Source organism: Doryrhamphus excisus, chromosome 4 (assembly GCF_030265055.1).
Source record: "Doryrhamphus excisus isolate RoL2022-K1 chromosome 4, RoL_Dexc_1.0, whole genome shotgun sequence".
Classification (NCBI taxonomy): Eukaryota; Metazoa; Chordata; class Actinopteri; order Syngnathiformes; family Syngnathidae; genus Doryrhamphus; species Doryrhamphus excisus.
Genome location: NC_080469.1, coordinates 4,360,228 through 4,375,478, shown reverse-complemented (window position 1 = coordinate 4,375,478; position 15,251 = coordinate 4,360,228). Strand labels below are relative to the sequence as shown.

General features: G+C 39.0%; 1 protein-coding gene across 9 annotated transcripts in view; it reads left to right on the top strand.

The window, feature by feature from the left end:
• arvcfb (ARVCF delta catenin family member b) overlaps positions 1 to 15,251 on the top strand; it is a 221,456-nt gene that overhangs the window by 33,167 nt on the left and 173,038 nt on the right. For all 9 annotated transcript variants that reach the window (XM_058070297.1, XM_058070294.1, XM_058070295.1 and 6 more), the window contains exon 2: positions 7,686 to 7,758. The gene's annotated coding sequence lies outside the window, so the exon portion shown is untranslated. The remainder of the gene's footprint in view (positions 1 to 7,685; positions 7,759 to 15,251) is intronic.

Here is a 15,251-nt window from a genome sequence, read left to right as displayed (position 1 = left end):
AAGGGTCGGACTGGACTGTTCACCAGCCAATCACAGGGCACATAAAGACAAACAACCATTCACACTCACATTCATACCTATGGACAATTTGGAGTTATTTATTCTAAAATTAAGAAGCCAAAGATGACCACTTCCACAAGGAATGGGAGGAGAACCTTTTCTTTACTCTATCATGTAGGACATGTCACGGTTGACTTTATGGCTTGATGCAGTGTTAAGGTAATGCTGTGTAAGGTAATGTCTCATTCATGTTTGTGTCATTACTGCCACCTAGTGACCAGGACACTGCATATATATAGACAAACAACCATTCACACTCACATTCATACCTATGGACAATTTGGAGTTATTTATTCTAAAATTAAGAAGCCAAAGATGACCACTTCCACACGGAATGGGAGGAGAACCTTTTCTTTACTCTATCATGTGGGACATGTCACGGTTGACTTTATGGCTTGATGCAGTGTTAAGGTAATGCTGTGTCAGGTAATGTCTCATTCATGTTTGTGTCATTACTGCCACCTAGTGACCAGGACACTGCATATATAGACAAACAACCATTCACACTCACATTCATACCTATGGACAATTTGAAGTCACCGATTAACCTAGCATGTTTTTGGAATGTGGGAGGAAACCGAAGTCCCCGGAGAAAACCCACGCATGCACAAGGAATCAAACTCGGGTCTCCTAGCTGTGTGGCCTGCACGCTAACCGCTCACCTACTGTGCAGCCCTCAATTTAATCGTGTGCAATTTTAAATTTCAAGCTATTTATAGTGAAACAACACATCAACAAGACATTTCACAACTAAACAGGCATTCAAATGTGAAAAACTAAAAGGAAAAGCAGCCTTTTTGGAATTTTTTGGGATGACTAGCATTACGAAACACAAATGTTTGTCCTCAGTCCCCTCCCTCCCACATCTGCTTAGTGTGAACACACCCATCACCGCACATTTTTGACCAATCACGTGAAGCTTTAACCGAAAAACGGACAACTCTCATTCACTTCTAAGAACTGGTTCTGATTGTTCACTTCAAAGAGCCGCTTCAATCCCGAACAAAGCCATTACTATTGGGTAATACGAAGGGTGTCACAAGACTACTCAGTACAAGATTGTACTTTTACAATGAAAAGATAACATACTACTAATTTAACTACTACTATTCTGCAGTCTTTGTAAGGTTCTTTTGGATTAAAGCCAGCCTACACCTGAAAAGGCTGAGAAGATCGTCAAGGATAATTTATCAGCTCAACTTCAGTCGATTTGATTGACTTTTTTATTTTACACTTCAACTATTCACAGGAGCTTATTGCCAACATTTGAATGAGGAATAGCATCATCCTACTCAGACTAACCACAGTTGTATCTTCAATCCAATCCAATCCACTTTATTTATATAGCACATTTTATAAACAGAGTTTCCAAAGTGCTGCACAGACTAGTAGAAATAAAAAGTAATAATCCAAAACTAAAATAGCATTTAAGAAATAAAATAGTAAAATATATATTAAAATATTAAAAACAAGAAACAAAACAATAAAAGTATTAAAAAAAAACAATTACAATAAAAACGAAGAACTAAAAGACACGGGACCATACGACTCACTTCGAGTTAAAAGCCAGAGAATAAAAGTGGGTTTTAAGACGAGACTTAAAGCTTTCGATGCTGGGGGCCTTTTTTATGTGGGAAGTAAGAATAGTTGGTGAGTTATAAGTTAAGTTATTACATTATAAGTTATATAAGTATAAGTTTCACTTTTGAAACAACTGTCTTAAAACAACTGTGATGTGTTCAAAGGCCGGCAAATAAAATCGACAAATGTATAATCACAGACACTATTTATTAGGGGTGTATTGATTCATTCACTATATCCATGTTTTTTGTTCCAGATGGCGTATATTGATCTATCAATATTCATTCATTCATTTTCTACTGCTTTTTCCTCACGAGGGTCGCGGGGGTGCTGGAGCCTATCCCAGCTGTCTTCGGGCGAGAGGCGGGGTACACCCTGGACTGGTCGCCAGCCAATCACAGGGCACATATAGACAAACAACCATTCACACTCACATTCATACCTATGGATAATTTGGAGTCACCAATTAACCTAGCATGTTTTTGGAATGTGGGAGGAAACCGGAGTACCCGGAGAAAACCCACGCATGCACGGGGAGAACATGCAAACTCCACACAGAGATGGCCGAGGGTGGAATTGAACCCTGGTCTCCTAGCTGTGAGGTCTGTGCGCTAACCACTAGACCGCCGTGCCGCCCATCTATCTATATTTAAAAAGATAATCAATCTATTGAATAAACACTAGGAAATATCACATTTAAGCATGTTTATTTAAGCACGCCAGGATTTATACCGATGTGTGTTGAAATTACAATCAATTCTAAGCCAGAATTTGGTTGTGGTGCACCAGCGCTATTAGCATTCAGCAGAACAACAACCAGTTATGTGCTCTGAAAGGAAGATGAGCTAATAGGATGTCTTGTGGTTTTTGCTTCTCTCCAGATGGTTGACAACTCCTGTTGAGATTGAAATCCTGTAAGACACCCCCATCCCCCTACAAACACAACACAACACAAGCACAGGCACAACCCCCCCCCCCACTGCTATGACTTGATCCCATTTGCAGTGGAGACCACTGATCAACCTTCAGGAAGGTCACTGAGCCACGTCTTCTTATCCAGTAAAGGTCTGCTAACCTTTAGATGAATAAGGTTTGGGTCGTCATTGTAAGTGGCTGTCATCCAATGATGATTTGACACCAGGATAACCAGGACAAAGGAACATGCAATGACATTGTTGAGCATACATCATTTTTGCATGAATGTGTGTGTGTGGGTGATGTGGACATTGATATCTGGAAATATAGTCTAATTTTAATTTGAGTAAGTTAAGGGCTGCACGGTGGATGAGTGGTTAGCACATAGGCAAGTAGGTCGGGATGACTTGGGTTCGATTCTCCGCTTGTTTGCGTGTCAGGTTAATTGCCGACTCCAAATTGTCCATAGGTATGAATGTGAGTGTGCTGGCAACCAGTCCAGGGTGTACCCCGCCTCCAAGACAACTGAGATAGGCTCCAGCATTCCAGCAACCCTAATGAGGATTGATACACCCAAAAATATGTTTATTTTTGACCCCCTCCATCCAAATCATCTCTGATTGCAGCTGTCTTCAGGGGAGAGGCGGGGTACACCCTGGACTGGTCGCCAGCCAATCACAGAGCACATATAGACAAACAACCATTCACACTCACATTCATACCTATGGACAATTTGGAGTCACCAATTAACCTGGATTAATTAATTGAATAATTGAATGTGGCAGAAAAGCCACACATGCACAGGGAGAACATACAAACTCCACACAGAGATGGCCGTGAGTGGGATTGAACTCAGGTCTCCTAGCTGTGAGGTCTGCGCGCTAACCACTAGACCGCCGTGCAGCCTGATTTCAGATTACAATCCAGCTTTAATCCATAAATATTCTTTACACACTTACTGTTCATTTATTCATTCATTTTCTACCGCTTTTCCTCACGAGGGTCTCAGGTATGCTGGAGCCTATCCCAGCTGTCTCTGTGCTGTCTCTGTACACCCTGGACTGGTGGCCAGCCAATCACAGGGCACATATAGACAAACAACCATTCACACTCACATTCATACCTATGGACAATTTGGAGTCGGCAATGTTTTTGGAATGTGGGAGGAAACCGGAATATAAATGTAATAATAACATTAATAATAATATCAATAAAATATTTAGCTATAAATACATTAATGTTAAGTGATACAGTATGGACACACTGGGTAAGTTAATACTAGATGTGCACCTCATAACAATCAACAGTAATATTGGCAGCAAAAATGCAGAACTCATTTCATCCTGATGGGGGTGCTAAAGGAGAATTATTCCTCCTTCACGAACCTTAAAAAATGTATTGGCTCTCGATATAATAGGTATAGATATTGCAGTCTGGACTTCCACTCCTTCAAATGATATTCTCAGATGAGACACCACAATCGTGATATCAGCCTGCCTGTCTCAACTACCACCATCTCCACCTGTGTTCCTATGGTAACAGAGAATATCCTCTGCAGACCAAACCTTTTTGCTTTAGCTGTGATGTTTTTTTTTTCCCTGCGTGTCCCGCTTGGTGGCTTTGAATGTGAAAATGTTTATTTTATTAGCATAAACTTCATTAAAATGATTGGTTGTCTTTAAGTACAATTGTAGAAAGTCACATTTCGTGTCATAATATATTGCAGGTAGTTTAGTGACAAGCTTTTTATTGAAAGCAATAATCGCTACTGTTGGCCATAATCACTTTGTTTACAATTGTGTCGCCATTTTTGTGAAGTGAAGAAGACGGCACCTGTTGCACATGCGCAGTTTGTATCTCATATTGTGATTTTTTTAATCTTATAATTTCGACTTTCTTATTTCATAATTTTGACGTTTTAATTCATAATTATTAATTTTTAAACACATAATTTGGATTTTCTTATATCATAATTTCGATTTTTTTAATCTAATAATTATGACTTTTTATGTCATAATTTCGACTTTATATCTCATAATTGTGATTTACCACTTGGATGACTTTTATTATTTCAGTGGTGGAAACAGGCTTACATAACATATAGTCATAATTACAAGAAGAAAAATTAATTGAAGAAAATTTAGAAATTTGCAAAATTAAAAAAAACAGAACATAATTTTATGAGAATAAAGTAGAACAAATTATCTCAGGAAATAAACACATGTGACATTACTGAACTCCAGCTCCATGAAGTTGACTTATTATTGTAGATAATGTGGCATTTAGTAGGTTGTGATCAGATATTGTATTATATAAATAATATATTCAGTCTGTGTACTTCCTGTTCCTTTATTTGATGATGACACCAGGAAAAAAATGTCTCCATGTTGCAGTGATGCATGTGCACATGATGTAGTTGCTGCAAAATGACCAGTGTTTTTTTCTGGTTTCTCCCACCTTGCCACTATGTTAAGCTTTTCCACATCTCTCCTGATCAGGGACCAATGTCGGAGTACCAATGTTGGGATGAAAAGCTTTGTGAGAGTGTGTGTGTACAGTGATGGGGTCTCTAGGGTAATGGCAGGATAGAGTGGAAGACGGGGTAAACAAGCTCCTCCCACTCATATTGTGGACCGTCGGTGTCCTTGGGCAAGATGTTTTACCCGCCTCACCTTCAGACTGGTGTGTATATGTGAATGAGAAGACGTTGGTGAGCATTGGCAGCCATGTTTCCATCACCATTGTGTGACTGGAATGAATGGCTTCACTGTAATCCACTTTGGGGATCTAGAAAAGCTCTGTATAAATACAATCCATTATTATTATTATTATTATTCAAATCACAATCATATCCCCACTTGTTTGTGAAGTCTAGTTCTTGTGTGTACAGTATATGGATGTATTTGCACACACAAAATCAAAATTATGACAACAGAAGCATGTGACGTCATTTCTTGTCACAAAAAAACAGTAGAAATACTTCAGTTTGTTCCATTAGTGCATCTCAACTACTTAAAGGGCTACTACTTAAATTATGCTTCTCCAATTTTTAGAATGTTGTATAATTGTACTGGGTCGAGCAGGAGGCTTCTCACAAGGCTCATTGTGAAGTCACAGTTTGCCGTGAGTGGAGTATTCAGAGCCATGCTAAAAGCCAGTGATTTCCTTATATGGGTGTGCCCTCGTACAAGCTGTACAAGCTACTACCTGAGTGGGACCAATCACAACCGAGTGTCCGTTCCCGGATGGGGGGCCGTGAATTGAATCAATTAAAACAGACCATTTTGGAAATCCAAGGAAATCCAGGAGGAATTGGTACATATTCTGGAAGATCTAGAGAGCTTTCTGTGCTGGTAATCTTGTGTAGCTGCTTTATAGGAATCCACAACTCAATACAAAGGTTTAAGGTTCGAGTTGGGTATTTTTTTAGGTATTATCTGATACCAGTGCCATTTCAGTACTTTTGAAACTGTGCCAGATGCTCAAAGTGTTACATTAAAAAAGAAAAATGTACCAATTCTGCCCAGAAACAATGGCTGATTTTTATACTGGTTATTCTGTGACAGAATGCTACACAGCCATCTCTTCTTGAACACTGTAATCGGTTCCCGACCTGACCTTGATAAATGAATCACAGGACTGTCGGACTGTCTGAAAAGCAACTCTTTTAAAGTTTTCCCAAAATGCATTGTGTCTGAATAACACATTCATTGGGACGCTGCAATGACGTCAGCCTCCCTTTGAGCTGTAAGCTTATCTGACTCCCTCTGGTGGGTCCCATTTTGTATGCTGCTTGTCCTATTTTTTTACATGGTTGTATATTTATCAGTTATAGCTTTTGAGTGTTAAGTTATTGTGTGATGAGTTTAGTGTTGTTGGTAAGATGACACTGTTTTTTCATAGCTTGTGATTGACTCCTGTCAAAGGGCGCTACCTGGTCCTCATGGACTATACAAAATATTCCATTGTACGACGTGGACACGTGCAGCTTATAAACTGGAATTTATGATAATTCCTGGACCTAAAAGGTCCTGTGTGTTTCCACCATTTCAGGGCCATTTATTCAAATCAGGCTGAATCAAATTAGCATCTCATAATGTGCATATGATATATCATGCTAATTTGCTTTGTTACTTTTAACACAAAGCTAAGATTTAGATGCTTTGTTCTTATAGTTGACCATATATTGACCCACAATTTCAAGGTGCACAATGTATCAAAGTGGCCCCCACAACCTTTCATTTTTCTGTATGCTGCTCTCGGTAGAAAACCTTTGGACACCTCTGACTTAATTACTAAATATATTTCCAATATGAAATAGTTTCGAACAGCATCTCCCTCTCTGGGGTGACCCATTTATTGAAAAAAAAAAACAATCCAAAGAAAACGTCATGCTGTGACATCAAAAGTAAGGCAGAATATGCCTTATGACAGTGACTGATGCTTGTCACGTTTCACTTGCAGCCTCCCCGACGACTGAAACTTTCATCACTTGAACCAAGAGACAGATCTTTGACATGGAAACTTTCTCAAAGTTTGGATTTTGTTGAAGTTTTCTTTCTCTTCAGTGTGCCTCCAAATATACCCTCACAGGACACACACATTTGGTACACTTGCACACATAAAAGTTGTATCAACATTTTTTGCCTTTAAAAAGACAAGCGAGTTGAGTTTTGAATGTATGAATTATTTCATAGTAGATGGCATTTCAGATTGCACGGAGTTGTATGAGAATGTTCTATTGTCATGTTAACATTTGAGGCCTCGAGCTGTTCATGTTTTTGCTCTTTTGTTCGGTACTTGAACGTATCATAGTTGTGTGCTGAGAAATAAAAACACATAACACGACATAGCCAAGTCATAAAACGACAGCAATGCGATCGCTTCTCACCAGTTCTTAATGATAACCAACACAATTCATAATAGAAACAAAATACAAAGACGAAAATCTCACATGCATATTAATATAATACAATTCCAGTCATATTATCACAACAGTGCTTATTCAATTTATTATTCCCTAAAACTCAGATGGATTTTCAACTTGAAACCAGACTAGGCTTCACTGCATTAACACGGTTGTCTGCTTTGAAGGTGGACTTATAATAACACTTTTGTCTGTCTGACAGGTGGAGTGTGATGCTGGTCTGGTAAATGTCCTCCTGCTCTGATATTTGTATGGGCCTTTCCTCTCAGCCAAAGGTGAGTGCAGTCTACATCCAAACAAACGTCTTTTTGATATGACACTGGACTTCATCTTATCATCAAATACTTAAATAATCTATCACCTCAACCTGAGAGAATGAATGGAACATATTAGATGTTGTTATTAATGAATCCATCCAGCAGTAGTAGGAAAAAAAGGACTTGATTAGATCATCAGATCCAGAACCCTACCCTTACACTAACGCTCAAAATAATTTTTTTTGGCAGTCCTGCCATGAAATCCAGCATCCTGAAGTCGCCGCTTCACTGTTGACATTTGTCTTCTTGCACATGTGCATTGGGGCCTCCCACTCCTTTTTCTGTCCTTGTTAGACCCAATTTGTGCGGCTCTCTGAAGGCAGTAGTGGTAAGAGATTTTAGTTTTAGTTTTGATTTTTAGATGTTTTTTTTTTAAATAATTTATTAGGCTTATAAAATGATTAACTTGGATTAGCAGCCATACCAGGAGATTGATGCAGAGGACTGACAGTTGTTGATAGCAGGCATCTATGCAAAAATGTTGATTGTTCTTTGAAAATCATCTGATTCATTTTAATTGTTTGTGAAATGGATAAAAATGTTTGTGAAATGCATGAAAATGTGTTTTTCTTTGGAAAACAAAGACATTTGCAAGTGATCCCAAACTTTTGTTCGGTAGTGTATGTCTTCAATGAGCCTCAAACACTAATTAAAGACATTTTAAAGCATTTTAATCAGAGTCACGGTATACCGTAATTCCCATTGTAAAAGCTGCAACATTTGCGTAAACTTTGGTTATATCGTGGTGCGGCTAATTTATGGTTATGTTCTAATCTTGTGACATATTCTTACACTTCAGAACTATTACTAATCGTTTAAATACTGTGCCGCTCTCGAGTCATTGAGGGAGCAGGAACCAAAGAAAGGGACACACAACGCATCGGAAATGGCAGGAGGTTATTACCAAACAGTCTGACTCTGGTGTCATCTTACAAAGACCGCTAAAATCGTCACACAGCAACTTAACATTCAAAAGATAGTTAAGAAATGTACAAAACAAATACCAGTACAATTTTAGGATAAAGACAATTTTAACTTCCTCCCATCATGCAATGTTTTCCATAAGCGGTTCGTTAGCCATGGCTGCCAGGGCCAAGGAACTTCTCCATTCATCAATGATATGACCCCATTTTGGTAAATGTTTAAATATTAAAGACATTTTAAAGCATTTTAATCAGAGTCACGATATACCATAATTCCCAGTGTAAAAGCTGCAACATTTGCGTAAACTTTCATTATATAGTGTTGCGGCTAATTTATGGTTTTGTTCTAATCTCGTTTAAATACCGTGCCGCTCTCGAGTCATTGAGGGAGCAGGAGCCAAAGAAAGGGATGTCATGCCAAGCTTGACAACACATCGGAAATGGCAGGAGGTTATTACCAAACAGTCTGACTCTGGTATCATCTTACAAAGACCGCTAAAATCATCACACAGCAACTTAACACTCAAAAGATAGTTAAGAAATGTACAAAACAAATACCAGTACAATTTTAGGATAAAAACAATTTTAACTTCCTCCCATCATGCAATGTTTTCCATAAGCGGTTCGTTAGCCATGGCTGCCGGGGCCAAGGAACTTCTCCATTCATCAATGATATGACCCTATTTGGGTATAATTTTAAATATAAAATACATTTTGAAGATGTCTCTAATAAGGATTTGGTGAAAACAGAGGTAGTTAACATTATTAGCCCCTGAGTGAGTGCAGAGAGTAGCAACATCTCTTCTAAGCTCCAAGGGGTAAATACCAGCATTGATTGGGTCTTCAATGTTCAGAAGACGCAAGGCCTTCCGCTGAAGTCTGCAAAGAATACTGAGAGCAGTATTGCCAGCTCCACTCCAAATGGGTGATGCATCCTCCATGAGGGGTCGTATGTAGGCCTTGTAGGGGAGAAGATCCCTTGACCGACTTAGGATGTAGAGCCGCTTTGCAGTCTTCTTAGCAAGATATGTAATATACGGGGTCCAAGTAAGAGTGTTGGTAATAACAACACCAAGAAGGGTGATGCTCTTGGTAGGCTTCAGCTGACTGCCCATGAAGTGAAGAGGGGGGTGTGTCTTGTCACGCTTCCTGCTGATAATCATCTCCTCTGTCTTGCTAGCATTAAAAGTAATGCACCAGTCAGATGCCCACTTCTCAATTGCGTGTAGGTCTTTTTGCAAACTGTCAGTGCACATGGCACGATCTGCAGGATTCTTGATGACTGCATGGAGAGTTGAATCATCAGCAAATAGGTGAAAATCGTTGTCAAGGTGTGAAGCCAGATCATCTATGAACATCAGAAAAAGAAGGGGACCAAGGACACTTCCCTGTGGCACGCCTGCAGATACTAGAGCTTATCTTATTTAGGTGACTCCAAGAATCAGGGTGAGTAACACCCGACCACTTCATCAAAAGGGATCGGTCTAGTCTAAGTGTGCCGACACTTAATGTTCCAAAGTGTACAAATAAATTTAAAGGTTTTGTTTACTTGTTATCACCTAGCGACCAATGTTTGGTTGCCGAGGAGCTGTTAGCTGAAGTTGAACCTATTTGTGTCAGCTTCCATGGACAAGAGTTTTCTCTCTTAGTTTACCACAACACTGAGCAACTCAAGTATCTTGTGCCTTTTTACTGTTGAGATAAATCATGTTGGTGGCAGCAAAAAAACACGTATTTAAATAGTTTGGCAGCTGATGAAGTGAATCCCAACTCGAGGTTATGTCTGTGGTGTTCCGGGAGTGAACTACTGTGCAGTTTTGTCTTGGGGGGGGGGAGCAGTACATCAGGAGAGATGCATCTGTGCAGCTCAATAAGGGATGCATGCTGGCCTTGGATAAGATAACCACTTTAAGTCTTGGCATGACAGGGGAAATTATAAATCCCACAAATGATGAGGAAAAAAAAAAAAAACAGGCTTTGACACTTTGTGGAGAACACTTCATCACCGAGACCTTCCCCCAACCTATGATTCTCCCTCAGTTGGTTCTTTGCCACTTCCAGTGACTGCAAGCACACAGCTCAATGCACAAATTATATTAGTGTTATGATTTCATATCTCAAATTCTGCCTCGTCAATCTTTTTTGATTATGCAAAAAAAAAAAAGTGAGAATAAGTGGTCTGAGCTGTTGTAATCAGATTGGCTTTAAGGGGGGGTCAAAGCACGGGCATACTCTCAAAAGCCCTTGGAGAGCCCATACTATTATTAGGCACATGAGTCGTTCTTTTAGATGGTCTGTGTGGAAAGTTATTCATCACACGTGTAAGCATCCTTGTAATTTGTAGTCCTTGTCGGTTGTATTTTAGGTCTGAGGTTTTGTGGATGTTAAAGTCAACAGAATACAAAAGATCCCCCATTTATGTTGTTTGCTGTTGCAGTGAAGTCCTGGTCCATTTTGTTCTTATTACTAAAAAGCCATCGTCACAAACACGGTCAACATTGTTGACGCCAAATTTGAGATCAAAGGGAGTAATACTTCTATGGAAAATCTGATTGTTTATGTCAGGATGTTGGAGTATTGTCAACTTCATTGTGTTTCTGCAGAAACAGATTTGTTCTGGAGCCTATCACAGCTGACTTCAGGCAAGATCATTATTCAGTTCTATGTGTACTATGTATATACAGTAAATACACTGTGTATATATATATATATATATATATATATATATATATATATATATATATATATATATATATATATATATATATATATATATATATATATATATATATATATATATATATATATATACTGCATATATCCATCCATCTTCTATCCCTTTTATCCTCATAAGAGTCACATGTATGCTGGAGCCTACTGTATACAGCATATACTGTACAGTAAGTATATGTACTGTATATACTGTACCTATATGCATATATTTTAAAATCCATTCATTCATTCATTTTCTGCTTATCCTCATGAGGGTCGTTGGGGGTGCTGGAGCCTATCCCAGCTGTCTTCAGGCGAGAGGCGGGGTACACCCTGAACTTGTGGCCAGCCAATCACAGGGCACATATAGACAAACAACCATTCACACTCACATTCATACCTATGGACAGTCACCAATTCACCAAATAAAGCCTGCTGAGATGACAGGCAGAACATCATCTCAGACAACCTGAACAGTCCAGTTTATAATACAATGAACTGGATTTTTGGGGTCGCTAACTCCTCCTCCATTTCTAAACCAATTCAAAAAAATCCGACAGGAAAATGTTCATTCATACCTATGGAAAATTTGGAGTCGCCAATTAACCTAGCATGTTTTTGGAATGTGGGAGGAAACCGGAGTACCCGGAGAAAACCCACGCATGCACGGGGAGAACATGCAAACTCCACACAGAGATGGCTGAGGGTGGGATTGAACTCGGGTCTCCTAGCTGTGAGGTGTGCGTGCTAACCACTCGACCGCCGTGTAGCCGTTGTTACGTCATAATCATCAAAAACAAACAGACCAAAAAATGGTCTGGAGTTGCAAAACAATGACACACTTTTTTAACAGACAAAAGTGTACAATGCATGCATAGGTCAACGTACGTCTTACATGGACTTACATGCGTTCAACCGCATTGCATTAGAACCTTGTATTAATAGAACTGAATGGAATCTTTTCTGTTAAAACACCAATGTAAGGTTATCAGGGTGCAACAGTTCTATCTTGTAAGCCCTCGCCGCAACGGTGATGAATGCTATCGTCATCAAGGCAAAGTGAACCTACAAGAGCATCTATCCATCCAAAAGCCGCACCTCTCAAATCAAGGTCATTTGAACCTTAAATCCTCCCTTTTCCAAAATGACCCTGCTTTAATGAAGTCTCTGGAGTTTGACGATGAATAGACATTTTAATAGTGTGGGAATGCATATTAATCTATTGGCAAGGGGCCAATTATGGTTGACTGTCACTGCGTGTGCAGGCATTGTATGGACTAATATGACCTCCCAAGGCTTAAGCGCTGCTTTAAGCTCTCGCAGGCTTACATAATTGAACTTCACACACAATTTTTTGACTTTTCATAACAGTAATAGTTTCAATATTATTCATTATAATATTGCAAAGTGAAGACTTTGTCATCAAAAGTCTGTGAGTTAGCATACAAAATATGAATTCACATGAATTACAGGATTACATCATTGTCTGGACATGGTGTAGTAGCTACAATAACAATATTTTGGATACATTTTCATTAATTATTTTAAAAATACCCCGTGATTGGCTGGCGACCAGTCCAGGGTGTACCCCGCCTCTCGCCCGAAGATAGCTGGGATAGGCTCCAGCACCCCCGCGACCCTCGTGAGGATGAGCGGTAGAAAATGAATGAATTGAATGAATTTAATGAATGGATTAATTTAAAAAATATATGTATATAGGTACAGTATATACAGTACATATACCTACTGTACAGTATATGCTGTATACAGTAGGCTCCAGCATACCTGTGACCCTTATGAGGATAAGAGGGATAGAAGATGGACGGATATATGCAGTATATATATTTATATATATATACAGTGTATGTACTGTATATACATAGTACACATAGAGCTGAATAATGATCTTGCCTGAAGTCAGCTGTGATAGGCTCCAGAATACGCCCGCAACCCTCAGTGTCAAGAAATATTTAAATATTGAACAAAGCAAAATTTATTCTCAAAAATCACTCCACACTCTTTATTGCTCTCTATTTCTACCATATATAACTTATTGTGTGTAAATATTGTGTAATAACTATAAAAGCAATCTTCACTCACTAAATGTACTGCAAAAAAGGTCAGTAAGGATAATTCATAATGCCGCCTACAGAGAACATACTAACTCCTTATTTCTAAAATCACAAATACTTCAACTTGCCGATATAGTTAATTGTCAAGCAGCTAAGATAATGCATAAAAATAATGCATTTTAAAATAATGCATTTAAAAAATAATAATAACATAAAAATTATTTCATGTTTTGTATTTATTAATATATTCACTTTTCATGGCCATTAACCAATTAACCATGACAATTAAGGGATTACTGAATATGAAAGGTACTGTTTATATATACATCTATTGTGTATGGTATATTAAAAATAAACATTTTCAATAACCCACAGATTATTTGGTCAGACGGATATTGAAGAGTAACTCTCTTGTTGCATTCACTGGCCACAATATTCGGTACACCTGCTGTACACATCTCTTAAAGGGGACCTATTATGCTAATTATTTGGGCTGTGTCAGAGTTGTGGAGTCCTATAGAGCAGCTACACACAATAACCAGCACACAAAGATTTCTAGTTCTTCCAGAATCTGCACCTATTCAGCTGTATTTCTTTGGATTTCGTGGTTCATGTGAAAACTGTTGATGGATCTTTTTTAAATGTGGGTTTTTAACATACAGTCATGTGTGTTGGATTCCGAAACAGATCAGGAAGTTGAGACTGGACAGTCCTAATTTTTTAAAGAACTTTTTACTAGTCGGGAATCAGGAACTTTGGCATTGTTTAACAATAGAATACAAAATTCCAAGTACATTTATAGGTCTGAAAAGTGGAAAAGGACCAGAGAACGTAGACCGAGGACCACCCAAGGTGTGCTGCATTCACTGTTGGGTCATACAAGTCATACAAGCATCCCATTGTCCCATTGTCTCTATCACCAATACGTGTTCTCATTTCACTGTAACTTAAAAGACAAACTTTTCTATGTGAAGATGATCACCATTTTTCTTCTTTATCCACTCACTTTTTTTTTTTTTTATCCCAAATGACAGTTAGACCATCATGTCACCTTTGAATTGCTTTTTCGTCATTGAGTCCCCCGGCCTGGTGAAGTGTTCAGATATTGCTTATTACACACATTTGGACTCAGTCAATGTCAGACTGTACAGCATCACTGACAGCATATTAATAATCAGGGTTAATAAGACTTTAATACGAATATGTACACCAAAAGAGGAGCAGATTTCTTTTGGATGGATTCAGCACATTCAATCGACTGAGACTGAGCAAACCAAATAGGTTAGCTTCCATGCAGTCGCCTCCTGTCCAATCTCATTTGCGGTCCTTTTCGGGAGTTATAGGTTGCGGTGATAGGACTTCAAGTTCATCTTGTCTGCATAATATGTGGAACCACAGCACCAAACATTTCATTGGAGCAAATGTCTCAAAGGCGCCTACAAGTATGTGATACACCAATGCAAGAAGTACCAGAAAAAGTACCAGAAGAGTAGAATAAGTAAATTCCTCCAGTGTTTTCTATGGAAGCTCACCAGACAGTGTTGTTTAATGCATGTGACTCTGAGGCAGTCGAGTGTTGCGTTCGACAAGAAGCAGCCAGCGTGACGAATCATGGGAATCTCCTCTGTGGAGAGCACGGTTGGCCGTCCTTCATGCCTCACTGATGGAGACCGCCCACCCGTGCCCCCCCACCCACCACCCACACTGATGGGAATAGATGGAGATGTGGAAGCAATGTTGCATA